The 21,863-nt window shown below is 34.4% G+C and overlaps 1 long non-coding RNA gene across 1 annotated transcript; it reads right to left on the minus strand.

Moving 5' to 3' along the window:
- Nucleotides 1-17,449: 17,449 nt before the first annotated feature.
- Nucleotides 17,450-21,455, minus strand: LOC149919915 (uncharacterized). The gene is made up of 3 exons (XR_016466121.1): nucleotides 21,156-21,455; nucleotides 18,719-18,905; nucleotides 17,450-17,506 (listed from the first exon to the last, which is right to left on the minus strand). It is a non-coding gene; the product is annotated as an uncharacterized LOC149919915 (long non-coding RNA).
- Nucleotides 21,456-21,863: the final 408 nt, after the last annotated feature.

Consider the following 21,863-nt stretch of genomic DNA (forward strand, 5'->3'; position numbering starts at 1 on the left):
AGCCTGTATGCTGTGCAGATAAAAATCTATACTAGTGGAGGTGATCCAGTGTAGCTGTTGCTACTTCTGAAACACACTATCCATCACCTCACTGTACTCACATCCACTGTTTGGTCCCCATCAATGTTCAGCAAGCATGAATGAATGTTAGTGGTGCCACTTTTTCCTGCATGAAGGAATTCAGTGACACACCTTTGCTTCATACATGTTTCCATGTCAGACATGATTTTGTCAAATTGTCCCTCTGCTGCCTTCTGTCACATGGCAACAAAATGTAATGAAATATTGATGTGAGGGTTCGACCTCTACTGCCATCCTATCAACATCCACCTCTGATGTGGGCCAACATAATAAGATAGAAGGCATTATTTCAGAGCATCCTTCTTACATTTTTGAAAAGCAGAATATTTTAGCTCTATTTTGAAAAAGTATATGCAATGAATGCTGGGAATTATACTTTCAAGCATTTAAAGTTTTATCATTTTGCTGATTAGGTTAGTATGAAAATGAGATTTTGGGCAATTTTAGATTGCCATCACCTTCATCTAATTTTGATCAGCAAAAATGAGTAAGTTATAGATTTTTGGAGGAAAATAAATGTGTGTTTGAAAACTATTGGTAAAATTTTCCAGTGTTTGCATCTGCAAGAGTACAAAACACAGAAAATATCTTTAAGGTCTCTTTAGATTTTTAGCAGAGACCACAGTTCTTCTAAAGTTCTCCTAAATCTTTCACATCAAAGACTGGATGTGATCATTTGTTCAATTGTGCAACTGCCATCATTACAACTTGAAGTAATACTGTATTGATGCTCTTGATGGGATTTCCTCTCCCTCTAACATTTCACTTAATCTGAAAAAGGGATTGCAATGTCCAAGATTAAAAGCAGGTAGCACTCATTTGCACTAAGAAAAATGACTCTCTGCCACCACTAGACAGTAATTGAGGGGCTACCAGGCAGTCTCAAGGCTAATTTTCCCTCCACATCTTCATTTACAAGTCACGCATGCACTATTTCTCCAGATCAACAGGCAGGCTAAACAACCTGATTTTCTAAGCTCAACATTTCTATACCTTGGGTCTCCTACCATCAAAATCACTGTCAACAAGATAAATGTTCAGTGAGCCGTTGGTAATGTGACAAAAGTGTTAAATTCATCAATATACAGCCTACACTAGAAGTACTTATGACATTATGACATTTTTTCTCTAAAGTTATTTAAATTTTATTTTTTACATAGTGTTCATGAGGCAGAAAGTACTCAGAGATGGAGATAATATCTATTTATCTAAATTCAGAGCAAGTCCTACAATACAGACAGTCCACTCTCAAGTCTATCTATGATATTTCTCCTCATTTTGCTTATAAATCTTAGAAGGTTCTGATCAAGGAAACATAATTCCAAGTAAACTGGGAGATTTGCTGTACATTTGAGTCAGATGCTGAAGTATTTTCAGTGGAGAATCGTTGGTTAACAACATCTGAGCAGCAGTGTCATGCTTAATGATATCTGTGTTTTCTTGTGAAAACAAAATGATTTGTTAACTATAAGAATATTAAACAGTAACTTGATAATAAAATTTAACAAGTCCCTACATCTTGGCCTGAAAATTTCTTTAAAAACTCACCTAGAAGCACTCCCTGACACAGACTGCTTCTCTATGTGTATTTAGAAATCAATGGAAAGATTCCAACAGTTAGAAGTTAATTTCTTCATAATGTTTCAAAATATATGTGAGATGACCTTGACAACATAAAAACAAGTTAGCATGACATTAATACTGGGCAAATTTTCTAAGGGACAAAATTCATACAGTATTAAAATACTGCAACTTAATTAATCATAATGAAAATAGCTTTATAGAAATTTGATTTCGAGACAAAACTGATGCATTATTTCATGAGATAACTTGGTTACCACAGAAACATAGTAAACTTAAGAATTCTGCTTGATGAAATTAGAAGTTAGAGTGCACAAAGGCAGTGTTTAGAGGTAGTCAATTTCATCCCAGAAAGAAAATTAAAATAATTCAACCACTTATAGAATTATACTGATTTACCCCAATTCCATACAAAAATATTAGACAGAATGATTTAAGTGGAACACTATATTTACTTTGACAAATGTGAGATTAAAAATGAGCTGTCATCTTCCACCCTTGTATCGTTTTAATTTTAAAGTAATTTGGTCATGCACAGAAAACTTAAAAACAATTTCGCAGATGGGCAACAGACATCATGTAATTCTAAACATTTGCAAAATAGCTGTTTGGCAGAAGAATTGCTGATGAGCATTATGGAGTTCTATACATGCAATGTACAGTTCCTTTTCTATTATTTTACACCTTGGGAAGTTAAAAGCAAAAGAATCCTTTGCCCTTTTACATTTCTTTCACATTGTGGCCATAAATAAGCAAATTTTCAAATAATTTGTGGCCATTAAAAGCAGCATCATGGTTTTCATAGGAATAGCAATGTTTTGAATCCCAGTGAGCTGTTCAAATACTAATTCAAGGAATAACATTCTGCCTATCTCCCCCAGTGTTTCATGAGGAATACCACATTCTCCATTTCCAGCCCTAAGCAGGAGCCTGATTATGAAAATAGTAGTTCATCTTGATGATTCTTATGGGTTCTTCCAACTGAGGATATTCTCAGTGATTCTTTCTCAGCAACTCATTTGATCTTGAGGGAACTGTTTGAAGCAATGCATTGCTGACTTCTCTTCTGTCACCTTCCGAAGGTCAGTGGTATTTGAGTTGAAGTAAGGGCTAATATGTGTAGCTACACCTGATGCATAATAGCAAGGAATAGTATTTCTGTTATTGCTGTACAAGCTGTCTGGAACATTGGGTCACATGGAAAAAAGGTCATTCTTTCAGTGAGCCACAGAAAAGAAGAAGCGCTACAACTGGAGTGAAACGTCTGAGATTGACATAATAAAATAATAAAAGTGGAAACTAGAAATGATACTTAAGAGCATAGGGCCTGGCTAAAATTTCCCAAGTGATTAAATAAGGAGCCATCAGATAATTTCTGTTCTGTTCAATCCTTCTTTCCTCAAAAGCTAGCTTGAGTTGAGATTAGCAGTAAAAAGTGAGTCATTAACAAGCTTTGACTTATCTGTAAACATTTATTTACATTTATTTTCTCTTACAATAGAATTTAGTATACAAGAAACTGTTTTGTATTCTCTTTTGTTTTTCTTTTTTTTTGTTGTTTTGGAACAGAAAGCTAATAATCTCAGTACATAGGGAATCAGACCTCTGAAGAGAAAAGAAATGTTGATTATTTGTTGAAAATATGGAAGATAGGGAGGTAGAGGGAACATGAAGCTAACCTTCAGAAGGGGTAGGAGGCCCTACTGGCCAAGGTCAACATGCTAACGCAAAGCTTTAGGGAGATGGAAAATGAGCTGAATTTCTTGCAGCAGAAAAGTAATACAGTTTTTTCACAATATAAGTTTCTCTAATTAGTATCAAAATGCCTCAGTTCCTCCTCTTATGAGATTGGAAAAATAACCATTTTCATGTCTTGACAGAAAAGCTACTTGTACTTAATTTTAGGAGAGGTCTCAAAAAAAAAAAAAAAAAAAAAAGGAAAAAAAAAGATGATAAGGTTTTGAATAGAATTCCCCAGAATGAATGGAAGGCATCAGTGAATAAATTCAGAGTTAGTATTATTTATCATAGGCATGAAGAGGTGCTAGCTAATGAAATTTTGTAATAAAATCTGTTATTTTCCTCTTAGTTAAAAAGTAATATCACTTTTAAAACACACATGTGCATATGTATATATATGATCCTTTCTTTTCTGACTGTGTTTTTGTACTGCAACATGGACTTTAAAGTCTGTATGTTTAAGCAAAATTGCCTAATTCACAATCCCAGGATTTAAATAGAATGTAATAATACTCCCTTTTGATGCATTATAGTATTAAATTTTCCTTTTCTTGCTGTAGTACATTAGTACATTACAGTCAGTCTGGGGTGAAGCAATTTATTAGATCTTCTTCATTTGTCATTTCTACATGATCAGTACCCATCATAGATCAGAAAATCTTATTATTAGTTCCAGTGCATAAATATATGCCCTGTTCATTTTACAGAATTACTGTTACTCCAGGATTCAAGATCATACCCACCTTCCTGTACACTAATCCTGCTGTGTATTAAAGATACTTTCTATTGATATTTTCCCACTCTGTGTATCTGTGAAATGAAGATCTCAAGGACAAACAAAAATTTCAAATAATATTTATCACAGGACAGCTTCTTGAGAAAGTACACTACTAAATTCCACCTTTAGTGGAAGTTTTCCTTCAGTAAATCTATCTGGGACTTCTCATATTTTTTCCAATTTTCTATCAATTTCTATTTTAATTAATTTTTCAAATACCTTAACATCATATGTGAATTACAGACAGGTTAGATAAACAGTAATCTATTTTTTCCTAGCCAAAGAAGAAAGATTTTTCTTAAAAATTTAAGAATAGCTTAGCACGTTTTTTTCAATTTATGCAAAACTCTTTTTTGCATTTTTTAACGACTTCCCACATTTTTCCTTTGCTTTTCTACTTTGATTTCTCTCTGAAGATCTCATATACTTCTGAGATTAAAATCATACACCTTTGTTTTCTTCCTTATTTCAACTCTATGCTCCTCTCTTTTCCAAAAATCTTGAGATATTATCTTTGTAATATTGTCACAGTTCTTCTTTGAAAACACTACATGCTTTCTCAGAAAGCCAAAATTAAATTTTTTGAGCTTCTTTCTCAACTTGAGTGTGGGCATTCATTCACTATATATGCCAAGAGTATTGATTTTTAAAACTTTCCATACTAACACATAGAAGTTCTGTATCATATTCTTTATATTATTTTTACTTGCACTTTATTAAATTTCCACTTTTTACAATGCATTTGCATTAAAATATGTGTTTTCCTGTTTCTTTATTTGATTTCATTTCTACATAAGATTTTATTACCAATCAATGACTCAGAATAGGAAAAAAAATCACTACAATTTCTGATTTTCTTACTAAAGAATGTAGCAATGTAAAATAGATATAGTTTCCTAAACAAAAAGAGAGAATGCTTGAGAACATTCTCTTGCTAAGGTAGCTGTTTATATTGCATATGCTAAGGAGCATATCCTGTATTACAAAGCAGGATATCTAAGGCCTTGTTCACAGGAAGACAGTTTGGCAACATATCATCTGAAGCAATTTAGCTAAAGTAGAACCACTAAATGCTATTCAAAAACAGAACTGAATTTTGCTAAGCTTCTTGGTGTCAGTAAATGCCACTGGCAAATCTTTAATGTTGATATAAAGCTACAGAATACCAGAACTGATACAGTGTTTCATTTTCTACCTGAATTCAAATCAAAACCACAGAGTATCTGGGATGACTAAGCTAGTTATATATAAATCTAAGTTTATGTATGATTTAGCTATGAATTAAATCCATTTCAGTAGTGAGTAGAACATAGTATCAATTAAATCCTATTCAGTTGCTTATCTACACTTTGCTGGGAAATAAATAAATAAATAAATAAAGACATCTTCAAGCACCTTGAGTTCTTTGTCTGTTTGTTTGATTCTTTTTGGCAGATGTTCTTATGATCTCTATCACACCAGAAAAAATTAATCTTGCCTGTTGCACAAATGCACTGAAATCCTGTACCTAATAATTACAATTTTTCTGTCAAATAATATCATGTTCAACTTGTTTTTTTCTATGCTTTGGAGTTTATCCATCTTGAATTCTGTCAAGAATCTTGACCCCATTGTTCAATATCTGGCCCCTTGCCATTAAAATTGTTTTTGTCTTTTGTACAATTAATGAATATACAGATGCTACAGTATAGCAGAGAGCTTGGCTATATAGTTGTTACACCAAAGCAGGAAACAGAAATGATAGGTACACTCACCCATACCCTGGGCTCACATAGAAAACTCTGGTGGAGTGGATCTCCAGAAGAGATCCTTCCCCATTGCTCATGTCTCCATTAATCACATCACAGAAGGAACATCCCATATCAGCTGTTTTTTATTAAAACTGCATAGCTCCATTTAAATATTTAATTCTTATTTATCAATCACTTCACAGAAACCCTCCCCCAAGAAATTATTTAGTATGAAATTTCTTTTTTATTCATATTAGCTATGACCTCATTCTAAGTGGAAAGCCCAAGGTAAAATAATAAAGGTAAGTAGATATTCTTTGAGAATCTTTGAACGACTCAATAGGAGAAAAAAAGCTCTGTTGCACATATACCTGAGATAATAGCAAAAATTCAGAGATTTCTGGTTAAAGGAAGTAGAAATTTGTCATCTTGCAATCTTTATTAATCAGAGCAGATTTTTTTCACATTATTCTCAGTATGGAATAATGAGAAATTTAAGCAGAAATATTTATTGTTTAATTATAGGTTTAGAAGTTCCAGTAAAAGAACTGACCATGACTGTTTTAAATAATTTTAAAAAATAAATTGTGATGTCCTTTTTTTAATGGCAGTTTTGTTCTGATATACTAACATTCTCAAAACCTTTAATAATAATACAAGATTTCATTTATTGTCTTTTCTCAAAAAGTACAGAGTATTTACCCTAAAATATAAATATTTCTTAAATATATGTGTTGTCCAAATAATACAAACACTCATAATATGTGTAGAACCCAGCTCTCTCAACTCCCTCACATTGTATTTATTTGTAACAGCAGCATCAGCACAATAGTGGGAACAAAAACAATTAAGAAAAAAAGTGAAAGTTTTATTGGATTTTTCATTTTCTTTTATTCTTGCAAAGCTCCATAGCTGCAAGGTAAGGTGGTAGCTTATTTATAAAACTGACATTACAGCAAAATGCAGCACAAACAGGATTACTGTTGGAACACAGTTTTTAGATGATAGGTCTTCATCTGCCTGAGGCTTCTACTGAACGCTCCTGTGTGCTGTAAGTAGTAGGATACTTTTTTTTTGTAAGCTAACAACAACAGTACAATAAAAAACAAACTACTCCAAAACTGTGTATCAATATTACCCAGGAAGTCTGATGGAAATCAAATGGACCATCATACTTGTTACAGTCAGTCAGTCATTCAGTGACTCTTGGCACTGCTATTGATTTTCACATTTTCATTACTTAAGCCTATAGTTGGGAGAGCCAATATTGTTCAACTTTGCAGCTCCGTACACATACCACAAAAATGCTGATGGATCATTTTCTAGCTAGAGAGCATCCTGTTTTACTGGATGATAATAAGAAAAATTTGTAGGATAGACTTGGATGTAATTTGGTTGTTTTGCTTTAGTTAAGTACATAGAGTAGTCATGGAATATTCCAAGTATAAAATTTGATAACTCAAAAATGTGTGATTAATGAGTGCAATTTAAGATTGTAGGAGGACATCACTCACCATCTTTTTCTCCTGCTTTCCTTCCTTCTTCCTTTTGCATTCTTTTCCTTCCTTTCCTTTCCATTCTTTTCCCTTTCTTCCTTTCCTTTTTCCTCCCTCCCTCCCTCTCTCCCTTCCTTCCCTCCTTTCGTCTGTAACTTTCTTCAAACATTTATTATGTGTTTATTCAACAAATAAATGTGTGTGAAATAAAGTTAAGATCATGAACTGATTACTATATGAACAAAGCACCTCATTATGACTTTAAAGCTTTTGCGAAGCTTTTTTGCAAGTTTGTGCACTTGATATCATTGCTGTTTTAAATATATATTTACTTTTTAAACTTAAGCAATTGATTCTGTATTTACTTTCTCTATTTTCTTGATTTGATTCTTTTTATTTTTATTTCATTTATATCTTTTCTTATGTTCTCAGAAATTTGTAAAGCTGTAAGCATCGGTAGTAACAACAGTATTTTCATTAAATACTCTAGAAAAAATAAAGTGAATTGATCTATTTTAATTTTTCACAGCAGGTAGATTTTCCAGACTTCAATCAATTTCTTGCAGTCATTTTATAAACCATTTTAATTTTGTAATATGTTTAAAGTGTGAAAATACCAGATTGCTTTTGAATGTTTTCTTTATGATCTTCCAAAAATACAAAGACCAGGGAAGATACATTATTAGCACACAAGGAGGTACTATATTATATCTTCACTATGTATTTGTTATGAAAATAAGGCTTATGTTGTTTTCCCTTATGACATGAGTTTTGCACTTTTCTAGATCTTTTTCCTTTCCTTTCGTCTTTTTTTTTTTTTTTTTTTTTGTCTTTTTATCTTTTCAATGCTGTGAACAAATCTGTGTATTTCTGGTATTTCACATTCTTTGGTATAAAAATGAAGTCGCAAATGAACAAGGTGCTTACTGTACAAAATGCTATAAGCACAAAGAGAAAGATCTGAGGAAGTCTGCTGTGTGCTCTCACTATCACACAGTCTGCCCCAGCCCAAGGTCCAGAAGTTTCACTTCACCTCCAACTTCATTGACAACTTGTGTCCAGCACTGGCCCAGGTAGGCCCCTGTCCCATACTGATGGATCATCTTCAGTCCCAGACCTTGTCCTAGTATGAGTCTCAGTCCATCCTCTCTTGGCTTCAGGGCCTGCCAATGGACCCCTCCTCTCATCCCTACCCAATGCATTCATGGACTGGAGGGTGACAGCAGAGTGCCTGCTCCTAGGTCAACTCAGTTTTCAGTCATAGACTAATAGAATCAAAGAATGGCTTGGGTTAAAAGGAACCTTAAAGATCATCTAGTTCCAACCCCCTGTCATGGGCAGGGTTGCCAACCACTAGATCAGGCTACCAGAAACTCCATCCAGCCTGGCTATGCAATACCACCAGAGATAAGGCACTCACAACTTCTCTGAGTAGTATGTGTTAAATCTTTTGCACCATCTAACTGAAATTTTCTCTTTTAGTTTAAATCCATTTCTCCTAGACAATTAGACTGTGTAAAAAGTTGGTCCTCTTCCTGCCTTCAAGTATTGGAAAGCTGCAATGAGGTCTTCCAAGAGACCTTTCTTCTCCAGGCAGAACAAGCCTAACTCCTTCAGCTTTCTTCTTAAAAGAGATGCTCCAGCCCTCTGGTAACCTTTGTGGCCCTCCTCTGGACCCAATACCACAGCTCTGTATCCTTCATGTACTGGGGGCCCCAGGCTAGGACACTGTACTACAGATGGAGCCTTATAAGGATAGAAGGGGAAAATCACCTCTCTCTCCCTGATTATCACTCCTATTTTAGGTGCAGCCTAGGGTATTCTGGGCTTTCCTGGCTGCAAGAACACACTGCTGGCTCATGTCCAGCTCTTCATACGTTGGGACCCCCATATCCTTCTCCACTAGGCTGCTCTCAATGATTCCTTCTCCCGTGTTGTAAACATACCTGAGAGTACCCTGACACAAGAGAAACACCATTCACTTGGCCCTGTTGAACCTCATTATGTTCTCATTGACCCACTTTTCAAACATGTCCAGGTCCCTTTGGATGGCTTCCATCCATTTGATGGGTACCACTCAGCTTGGTGTCATCTTCAAAGTTGCTGAGGGTGCACTCAATCCCATCATCTATGTCACTGATAAAGATGTTGAAGAATATCTGTCCCAAGACAGACCCTTGAGGGACAGCTCCCATGACTGACCTCCACCTGGACATAGAGCAGCTGACAACAACCATCTGGCTACAACTATCTAACCAATTCTTTAATCACTGAATAGTCCAGCCTTCAAAATGTTCTCTCTCCAACTTAGAGGTAAGAATGTGGTGTGGGACCATGTCAAAGGCCTCAAAAAAGTCCAGATGACATCATTTATTCTTCCTTTGATCACTGAGGCCACCACTCCATTGTAGAAGGCTACTAGATTGGTTGGGCACAATCTACTCTTGGTGAAGCTGTGCTGCCTATCTCAGATCGCCTCCTCATCTTGCATATGTTTTACATCTCTTCCAGGGTGACCTGCTCTGTGATCTTCCCAGGCATAGACAAGAGGCTCACCAATCTGGAGTTCCTCAGATTTTCTTTTCTGCCATATCTTTAAAATGTGAGTGATATTTCCCTTTTTCCAATCAAAGGGGATCTTGCCTGTCAGCCATGATATGGTGGAGAACAGCTTGGCTACTTCAGTCCTCCACTTCTCAGGGCAGCCCCCATCTTTCCATGCTTAAAATCCTCCTGGCTGTGACCTAAATCTCAAAACAAAGAAAAGAGAATTCCTTGGGCTCCCCCCAACCCACTGCTGTATTGCCCTAGAACACCAGTGCTTTCTTTTCTCCTTTCTCTTCCTCATCTTCACCCACTTGACATAGCTTCTGGGTGAAGGTATACCTTCTGTGAAGGTATCTGGGTGGATGATTAAGCCCTAGACTGGAGTCTTAGCTCTCCAAACAGAAGACGAGGATTTACTGATCCTGTAAGGGTCTTGTGAGGGATCACTATGTATTACAGAATGTGAAAGGCTTGCAATTCACAGCAGTGTCAAGGCTAGATTTTACAGAAATTTAAGATACAGCTATGCATAAAAACAAATGACCTTCAGAGATAATTGCAGGGAAGTTCTGGAGACCTTTGCATCTCCATGCAAAACTAGTAGTGAGCTGGTATACTCATCAGTGACACCATACAAGACAAAGACTATTAACCATAGAATCATAGCATCATTCAGGTTAGAAAAAAACTTTAAGATAACCTAGCCCAACATTCAGCCTGTCACCACCATGTCTTTAAGTATCATATCTACATATTTCTTAAACACCTCCAGGGATGCTGACTCTATTACCTCCCAGGGTATCCTGTTCCAGTGCCTCATCACTCTTTTAGAGAAGAAATTTTTGCTAATATCCAACCTGATCCTCCTGTAGCACAACTTAATACCATTCCTTCTTGTACTATTACTAGTTATGTGGGAGAAGAGTCTGATCTCGACTTCGCTACAATGCCCTTTGAGGTAACAGTAGATAAGATCTCCCCATAGGAGACACCTGGAGGAGGAGGCCATTAGTATTTGGAAATAATCAAGGTCTGAGCTAGTGACTGGGTAAGGGCTCTGTGATCTAAACACAGGTGTAAGATGATAGAAGTAAAGTCAAAGCCAGTATTCAAGTGATCAATGAATATAGAATTTTTGGGAATTAAGAGAGTGAGGGTATATTTACATACCACCAGTGAGCTTCATGTATAATCAGTTAGAAAGAGGTGTAGAGTTGGGCCATCCCTTTTTTTTTCATCTTATTTTCATCACGTTTTCATATGCTTGCTGAAAATGGGTAAAAAGTCTCCTGCATTGATCTGGTCTGGAAGGGAGGGAGTCACCTGGGACTCTAAGGCCACCAAATCTGGCTTTCCTCGGATATCATTATTCCCGTCTGGTAAGTCATAGGGTGTTTTTGCAACTGCATTATCACATCACAGAATGGTTTGGGTTGGAAGGGACATTTAAGATCATCTAGTTCCAAACCCCTTGCTATTGGCAGGAACACCTCCCACTAGACCAGGATGCTCAAAGCACCATCCAGCCTAGCCTTGAACGTCTACAGGGTGGAGGCATTCACAACTTCCTTGGGTAGTCTGCGCCAGTGCCTCAATGCCCTCTGAGTAAAAATAAATTTTTTTTAAAAAAACCCTAACGTTCAACCTAAATCTCTTTTCTTTTAGTTTAAACCCATTTCCCCTTGTCCTATCATTATTATACCATGTAAAAAAATCACTCTCCTTCCTGCAAGTACTTGAAGATCACAATGAGGTCTCTCAAAGCCCTTTGCTCTGCAGGCTGAACAAGCCCAGCTCCTTCAAACTGTCCCCAGCAAAGATGCCATTGAGCACATCAACTTTCACATCTAATCTCTTTTCCTATTTACCTCTTCCTAGACTGTATATTGCACAAGGTGAAATGCAGACACTCTGATACTGCTCAGTGGAAGAGAAACAGGAATAACTGAACCTAAACTATAATACTCCTCTTATTTCGTTTTGCGTCAATCCAAATAGAATGGCAAACAGATGAGGCAATGGGCTACGAGGAAGGATATGCCTTCAACTGGCAATAAAACCATGTACCACTCCACAATCTAGCCTACCTTCATAAATTTTTTTTCAGCGTCTGGACTGAAATACTTTAAGTAATAAGCTCTAGATGAAGATCTGAGAACTTAATACCTCTGAAGTACTTTTTCCCCTCTGAAAATCATGGAAGTGAGAAATTACTTCCCAGTTTTCTGGGATTTTAAGTGTTTTTTTTTGTTTTGTTTTTTTTTGGTTTTTTTAAAGATCATTTTAAGGTTTATCGCTTTTGTTCCTGAAATTAGTTTTCATATTTTGCTGGCTCTGCTGGATATTATGTAATTATGCTAAGAGCTCCTGCAGTTCCCATTATTCTTTCTTCATTGCTGTTGGTGCATATAAATAAATTTCAGACTTCCCTTGTGGCCTGCACAGTTTACAGCCAAATTATTCTTGGCAGGACTATATTAGGAAGGATACAATGACTGTTCTCATGAGCCCATGCAGAAGGCAACTGTATTTTACTAGATATTCTCAAGGGATAGCAAAAAGAACACTGGGCACTGCTGTCAATTTTTGTGACTTCTGAGAGTCTGCAGGAAGGTATGGTATGATCTGGATTCTCTGTATCTGGGATTACAGAGTGTTATTTCACTAAGACAAAAGCCAGTGTGAAAGTTATATTTTAAAATTAGTTTTGTTAGCACAGTATGCTTCCTACAGTCTGGGGGACATTAGTAATACTAATCATTATGTCTCTGCTTGTGCAATACTGCATAAGACTTTTCCCTAAACAATCCACAGTATTTACCCTTATAATATTATCATGTTCATTTGCTGCTATGAACAATAAGAAGGAAAATATGCTGCTACCTCAAAATCTCTTTTGAAATCCTACTATAACTGAACATATGGAATACAAGGTTTAGCCTCATGTTACAAACTAGAAAGAGGGATCAATAATATATTTTTTACTATTATTATTATTATTATTCCTTCTTGTACACTTAGAAATCTAAGAAAAATAAATTAATAAATATAAAAATGCACATATCAAAAAGACTTATCTTCTTTCAGTGACTAGAAAAAACCTGTCATTGAATGGATTTTTTTAAAGAGACATCTCTAGCTGTCAAGAAGATAAAGCACAGAAGAAAATAATGTCATGCATGCAAGTGAATGGAAGATAAGGTGAGAAAAAATTCCCTTATACAACCTTAATTGTTACTGATTTTACCTAGAAATCTAACAAGTCATTAGTAAGACTTTGGTGAAGTCTATATAAAAAGGTTATCACTTATCTGTACCATCTGAACATTACATCTGAAAGGAAAGAAAGATCTGCAATAAAAACTAGTACACTTAATAAATAGATTTGTAATAAGAACTCAGTAGATAGTTGCATTACATATTAAATCTGAAAACAACTTTATGATGTGAGAATATTACAGGATTATCTTCGGAATATTTTTGTTGCTCATATATGGCTCAGGATAAGAGCAATTATACTTCTAAGAAGCTGAGTACAAATAATATATGGGATTATTTGTGTTTGTAACATCAAGTTTACAATCATGGACATAAAGAAAGAAATAACATTTTTAACAATTTGTTTATATAAAATCTGAATAACAGCAGATTTATTATAGCTTTAACTTTTTTAACCAGAATCATTCTGCTGGAGCTCTAGGACTTCAGAAGTGATTTGACTTATGTGCATTAAATCACCATTTGTTTTTACAAAGTATAGTATTATTCAGAATCAGAGATTTTCATCTTTAGTAGGGAACACAGACATTATTTATTCCTAAATGATTTAAATCTGACATACATGTGCTGTAATTTAATTACAGCTTAACATTTTTGACATGTGAAGCTGAAGCTGCTGCTAAAGAATATATAAAGCAGGAGAAACAATTTTAGAGTCGCTGAGTTAGTTACTATTGTAATTCTTTTAAATTTTTTTGTTCTTGCCCATCTACTTTGCAAACACTGTTTGCAACCTCTGCTCTCTATATATGACAGTGTTTTAAACTTTTTAATTAAAAAGTACAGTAATTTGTAGTATTTCTTATTCTGCATTTATTTCCAAAATTTTACAAAACATACTCATGAATGAAATGCACATTTCTATTGTTTCTAGTCATTTTGGTGCTCAGGGACATGATTTAGTGGTGGGTTGTTAGAGTAGCATAGGTTGATGATAGGTTGATGATAGTAGCATAGCACTTGATGATCTTTAAGGTCTTTTCCAACCTGAGCAATTCTATCTTTCTATGATTTATTACAGTGATCATAAAATCATTGAATCTTAAGCTTAGATTAGAAGGGACCTTAAAGATCATCTAGACACAGCTGGGCTGCTACCTACTAGCTCAGGCTGCCCAGGGCCCCAAGCACACAAAATTATTATAACTAATAATTAAAGAGACTTATTCTAGAATTACTGCAGTTTTGAAAGGGATTCAGATCACTTCAGACTGATAAACTTGTTTAATTTTGTTTTTCAGAACAAATAGAACTAAGAAATTTATGAGGAAATAGCTGTCTTCTTAGCATTTCCAGCCTACTGCCAAAAACTTAATGAGAGGGCTTACATCCAGCTCAATTTCCCAATCAAGGAAGCTAATAGAACTTCAGTTAAATCTTAATCTCCACTTTGACTCATCGTTCCAAACAAATTTCTTTCTTTTTTCATTCCAAACAACTTCTTCCTTTCATTTCCATATTTATTTTATATTCTTCATACAAAAGAATGGAGATAACATCAGAGCGATTTCTATGGTAGGGAAGAGATGAAATATTAATGACAATATTTCATATCTGTTTTGGGTCAACACTAAACAGTCAAGATTGAATTTTAATGTGAAATGTTTCAGGTCAGAAGGGTGAGGAATTAGAAATTATCCATCATAGATTCCTTATTTGAATACTTCGTATAGTAATTAATTCATATAGGCAGATATTTTATTCATTTTAATTCATTTAGTTTAATTTAATTTAATTTAATTTCATTTCATTTCATTTCACTTGCCAGAGGTAAACATAAGTGTTTGTGAAGTGACTCCTAACTTTAGTGTGTTTAGGTGCGTTGTATCACAGGGCTGGCAGTCTTGCTTTAGCTAGTCAATATAAAATCATGAAGGAAGTGATCAACTTCAGACTCCAGGACAGGCAAGTTGGACTAGAATGCAGTGCTTATTTTCTCTCTCACTTTACAATGATAAATTCATTTCTACTGTTAGGAATCCAAACCAGGGAAATCATTCCTTTTAGTCCTTCATCAAATCACACTTACGATGCCGTAAAAATCCAGGTTCTTCATTAAGGCCCTTTGCTTTGAGATGTTCAATAGCAAGGCTGAAGTCCACACTGAATATTATCTCCAAAAGGATATATTGGGCACAAATTCATGCCATGAATATTGCAACACTATCAAGGACTAACATTTTACATACATTTAAAATTACATTCCTTTAAAGTAACTTAGAAACTTAAGTGGTTCTTCATCATTTCAGAAGACTACACTGTTCAGAATTTTCTCGTTTCCACGTCTTTCCGTTTTTCATCTATACTCTGTTTGAGATAAATTGGATATGGAATGAAGCAATGTTCTTTCAATCACCTTTTTTTTTTTCTTATTTTCTTTAAATCTTAGACCTTTAGATCTAACTTAGTAGAAATATAGTTTAAAGAAAACCCTGTAAATGTTTGTACAGCAACATTTTAATTCAAGCTAGTAATGACAGGAAAGTCTAATAATTTCAAAAATCACAGCATACTTGTATTACATATCTTATATGTAGTTGCTCCCCAGAGACATAAGACACAGACAGCAAAAGACAAAACAGTGGTAGCTTATTAGCTGAGAAACAAAGCTAGTATTTTTACAGCAGTAAAACGTCAGGCTGTGCCTTCTGTCTACAGTCTTTTGTTTGGTGCCATCCTTCACTTTCTGGCTATTTTTTACGCTTTTATTAGACAAAATATTTTAAAAATTCCAGCCCTTCTTGTATTATTTTCTTTCTATGTCCTTTTCTTTCCTTGTTCTTGTCATTTTAACAAATACTGGAAAAAAGTTTCAAGATTGTTTCTGAAAAAGAAATGTTACATAAAGAGTTCTTTTTAATAAAAACTTAAAAAAGATGGAACTAACTGTAATCTTTATATAATTTCTATTTTCAAAATTTCTCTCTTGACTAGAAATTTTCTGCTCCATTTTTTCCATCCTCATTCCAGGGCCGACATATATGGAATTTCTTTAGAAACATAAAATTCAAAGGAAACACAAAGATGTTGTGTACTCCAAAATTCATTCGTGCTTAAAAACAAATGTTAATATAATAGGAACTTCTCACAGATCAAATTTATTTACCCATCTAAAAATTTATAAGTGTTAATTATTGCTGTAGTTTTGATTTTGAAATGTTATCTATGCAATCAAAATAAAAATACAAAATGTTAATCATGATTAATGTAGAACAGGAACCTAATGAGGTTACAAAAGATAATTAATTTAAACATAAGTGAATAAATTACTTTGCTAATCAGGAATTTATTGTGATATGGTTTGTATTTTGAAAAAAAACATACCTTGAGAATAGTAATATGGTGCAAATCTTTTGGGTGTATCTTCTAATTTAAAACAAAAATGAAAAACTGTTTTGCTCTTGAGGAATCCTTCTATCTTTTTTCTAGAAAGAAAAATGTTTCCATTGTGGCACCAGGAAAATGTGTTTTCTGGAAATGCTAGTTTCAGAACCATGTTTATTTTAAAAAGAAAAAATTACACTGTTATGCAAAAAAACTTCCATACACCCCCTATGTGGGATGAGTCAATAATTGATAGGCATAATGTTGCCCACACAGCTGTGTTTTTTTTTTCCATTGAGCCCTAAAAGAAGCTGTAACAAAATTAATATTCCAGACACATGTTTGTGCACACTGAATAGCTGCTACCTGTGCTTAAATGGTGTTTGAGTTATGATATAAAAGCTATCACATATGAAATTTGATCTCTTTTCCCAATGCTCCAAGCATCTTGTCTGACTATCAAAGTTCTTTGTAACTTGATTTCCATATTACAATACTTGTTTATGTAAATAACCCATTAAGGTCAGAGCTACATTCTATGAAAACAATAATTATTGCAGAGATTTCTTATTAATTGCAATATGATCTGTTACTACATATATATTTTTGAGGAATGGATTTGGTGAATCCTTGATAGATGTTTTCAAAGGTATTTCTTTTTCAGTGATCATCCTGATACTGAGCAAATATGAGAACATCTTTTAAAAACCATTTGGGTCTGACTGCTTAGGATATTATTTCTGGAACCTGTCTGATCACCTGAATACTTGATTTTTATGGTGATATTCTTAGATGACTAAGAGATTGGTTGAAAATTGTTGATAAGAGTCTATGAACAATAAATGATATTTCCTCCTGTTAACAGAATATTTTAGGAAATAATCCTTTATTTTATTAACCCTGATGAGCATCTGGGCCCCAGCTGCTTGCTCATTCTTGGGAAAGAGAATCTGAAAGGTAAAAATGGTAAAACTCATTGGTTTAAGGTAAAAGGCGACTTTTGAACTAGGCTATATTTGAAGAATTTTCATTCTTAGCCTGAGAGACTTGGGCTTTCCTGCAAGCCATAAAAATAAAAAGTTTCATTTAATATATATACTGCCATATGAAGAGTCACCACTAGGATTAGAAGTGCTTTGCTTAGTAAAGGATAGTAAGTAAAAACACCACATCCTTAGTCATGCAGCAAAGCACACACATATATACATCTCTCATCAAACAATTACTTCTTGAGTTTACACATTATATCTCACTGCAGTTGATAACATACAGCATACAACCTTTTGTTGGCATGTTACACATTGAAAGAATGTGTAGCATCCAGAAAGTCAAACAACATCCTAAATTAATTGTTGAACCAGGCCTGAAATTTATACATAGGACAGAAGGATTAATAAATCAATGTTTTCTCTTAATGCAGGAGGGGGAAGAAGAGGGTGAAGAACTTTAATATTAATTCTTGGAATAAAAACTTTCAAATATGTTCTCATAATTTATTCATGGTAGTTTTTGTTTGTTTGCTTGTTTTGGTCATGATAGCATTTTTTACTTCTTCAGAATTTCAAGGGAGAATAGTTGGTTTTACAACCTTGCCCAGGAGCATCATAAATCTGTACTCCATATTCTCATTCATTCATGGTTTTGCAAAAATCTCATTAAAATCTATCATTGAGTTTCAGGAATTAAACTATCAGATTTCTTGTCATTTATAAATATAATATCTTAAAAAGGTACTAGATATTTTATCAACTGCATTAAAAAGATATTCAACTTCTTGCAGTATGGTTCTGGAACACATCATGCACTGTTAAACCCACTTAGTCTCACTTGTATTAAGAGACTGTTCCATTAACATAGCTGAATCCTCAAAATCTGGTTATCTGCAATTAACCCTGATCCTTCAGAACTTCAGTTATTACTGTAAGCTTTTGAATAAGACTAAGCATTCCCCCGACCTCTTTTTTTTCATTGTACAATATATGCACAGTTGCAAAGACCTTTTGATTGCCTGCTTTTAATTGGAAGTAAAACAAAGACAAAACAAATAAATAAAAATTTCTTAATTTTTGTCACTTTTGCTTTCTTAGTATCCCTGTCTTAGAAACTGCTGCATAAGCAAAAGCATTATATCAGTAGACTTAACTTATGTGAGTAAATCTTACCCAAGTAATCCCATTGAGAAGCAGTTGCAGATAAATTATTGATGATTCTATAGCAAGGTGAAGTGACAACTATGCTTTCAAACAACAGCAAATGAATGGAATGACATTTTGTTTACATTGCTGTTCAAGCTCTGGCATGCTTTGTGTTTCACCACTCCCCAAGGACTGGACTTGCTGGAGTCAAATCCTGTGGAGAAATTGCTGCTCTAAATATTTTTTTATAAAAAATAAGTTGACAGTATTTTCTTCCATGTTCATTACATTTCCTGAGCATTAGCTCGAGTCTAACATTACTTTTCTGGTATGCTGTGGGATCTAGAATTTCTTTGCAGCACCCCCCAGCCCAGCATAGTTTTCATGCTGAGCACAACAGTTCAGCTTGCTCTTTTCATGAATTGTAGAGAAAAGGTGATATGTAACTCCTAAAAACTTTGAAGTCAACAAAGAATAATTAATAACATCTAATATAAAACAAAAATAAAATTCACAATTAAAATTTAGAATTTATATGCAGATACATAAATATATATATGTATACAGCACGCACATCTAAAGTTATTAAAATTGGAATTTGCCAACAGCAAAGAAATAAAGCTTTCAATCCCAGGAGCTAGGAAGCAGAAGAAAAAGGGCAAGGAGAAGAATTTTTCTCTTTAAAAAAGACAGTACCTTGCTGTGCCCATAGAAATAATTTAAATTAGTGCACAGCATGAAAAACACAGCAAGGTACTAAGAAAAAATGTCTATTGTGGGTTGCAGCTTTTCTTTTGGAGTATTTTTTGTGTTATAGAGGAAGTCTTCTTCAAAAATATGAATGGTATTTCCTCAGAAAAGTACCCTCCTTCGGCCCTTGCCCTGCTGATTTTGCAGTGGCTGTACTTTGTTTGCCAAGTTTGCAGGAACTTGTATAGCTCAGAAGTCAAAGGGTAGAACAGAATCAATGGAGACTCTGGCAGAAAGTTAAAAATGGCAATGTAAAGCTTAAAAAAAGTTTTGTACAACAATCCTTGTGAGTCAGTAACATTTCCAGTTTCCTTTAAGCCCTATTGGTAAGATCTTAAATTTAGAGTATGATATAGATTTGCAAATGTATATCAAGTGATCATTATTATAGATTGCTGAAGTGTTGTGAGTTTCCAAATTATAAATTTACAGCAGAAAATATGTTTTTCTTTCTAATTTTTGGCATTTTGTGCATGTTTCCTACATGTTCCTGTTTTAGAGATAAGTGATGTATGATTATTTTCCAAAAGTGAATACTAGAGATTTATTTTTCTCATTTAATAGCACACACACACACACACAAAGAGGATAAAAAAGGAGCATGTGTTTTAGTAAGAACTGAAGTAGTTATATTGTACAAATAACATTCAAGTGAGTAAGAATCCTAAATTACTTTTGCATGCTAAATACCAGAATGAAATCAAATATATCTTATGAACACGTCTTTAGAGTAAAGCAATTGGTAAAGTATAAAGTAGTGGGTTATTAGTTAATAAAAGCATGGAAGTACTCAATTTTAGCATACTAAAATGAAGTATATTAGTTTTAACACTACAGTCATGGAATAAAGATGGTATAAAGATACAACAAAAGGACATACAAAGTATATTAAAGTATTTTAAAGAATACTGTGAAAAAAAAATCTGTTTTATACAATTAATATATTAGAGAAGAAGAAGCTGGGTTTAATTTAAGGTACATGCACTGAAGATCAAACATTTATCTTTTTATTAAATTGATACTGAAATTCCTTTCAGCAAAGAGTAAGTCAGACATTTATTCAGATACTGAGCAGTGGGTGCCAAAGATTTCAATCAATCCATTTATAGTATCGGCCTATCACTGTTCATGAGCAAGCACAATATTTTGAAAGTCTATACTCAGCAACAGTATCAGATTAAATCAGTAAAAGACATTTTTTGTTTTATCTGTGTGGGAAAACTCAACAGACTTTTTTAGATAATATGGGAAAATTCAATTTTGTATGAAATGAAGTGAATTGAATAACTCTGAATTATTAAAAATTGGATAAGATTCTTAAAAAAGACAATTGAGTGCCTTTGTATCAATTCTTCGCAATACCATATGATTACTTAGTTAAAACCTTTTTGGTCTATAGAAAAGATACTAAACACACAAAATGAAAACATTTTGTGGATGGGTGAAATATTGCTGATCTGAAGCATGTTTCCAGAGGCCTGGCTAGCAGAGCTTCAAAGTGAATGATACTGGTAATTTAGCTGACTAAGAAAGGTAAGGGCTATTTAGTGCTGCTTACATCTTTCATATCAGTTTTCATATGTTATACTTGTTATCTAAGTTAGTTATCTCATGTCTGCCTCAAGAAACAGGCTTAGGCTATTCTCTAATGAAATCAGCTGATTTCCCTACTTGGTTTTACTGAACCAAGATTTATGATAAATCACACACTTACTTCCAGCTAGAAATAGTATACTGAAGTCCATTAAAGTCCAATTGTGCCTCATTAATGTAGATTTAGGCTTGTGGTGGTGTCTTTTCCAGATATCATTTATATGTTTATAAATAGGCAAAGAATTAAAGACTAATTCAAGTTGGAAGATATCTTGTGAGGTCTTCAGTTCCAGCCTCCTGATCATGCCAGAGTCAGGTCCGAGATTGGATTAAGTTGGTCAGGATTTTACCATACTGGGGCTTGAAATCCTCCAATGACAGATATTGCACAACCTTATTGGACAACTTGCTCCAATGCTTGCTTGTCCTCATGTAGAAAAAAAAATAGTGAAAAAATGTCAAGGACATTGGCCATTTGTCTTTGTTCCCTGCGATACAGCCTGTTCAGTCCTTAATCTTAAGGATTAATATAGTCCTGGAATCTTAAGGATTGAGTTCTCAAAAGCAGTCCCTGACTTGATCCTCATTCATTACAGGCTACTCTTCTCTAACTTAAATCTTGCCTATAAACATAGTGCCTGGGAGTCTGTTGATGAGAACTAAGGGAAATGAAGCCTTCTGTGTGTCTGCTGTTCCTAAACCACCAACACCATGCATCAACTGACTTATGCTATCTCCTTTCAATCTCACTACTGATGTAGTGCTAGAAACTTCTGCCTTTGATGTTCCTTGTAGATCTTATCTGAAAGTGAGTTTTGGCTATTCTAAG

Source organism: Phasianus colchicus, chromosome 1 (assembly GCF_987193195.1).
Source record: "Phasianus colchicus chromosome 1, bPhaCol1.hap1.1, whole genome shotgun sequence".
Classification (NCBI taxonomy): domain Eukaryota; kingdom Metazoa; phylum Chordata; class Aves; order Galliformes; family Phasianidae; genus Phasianus; species Phasianus colchicus.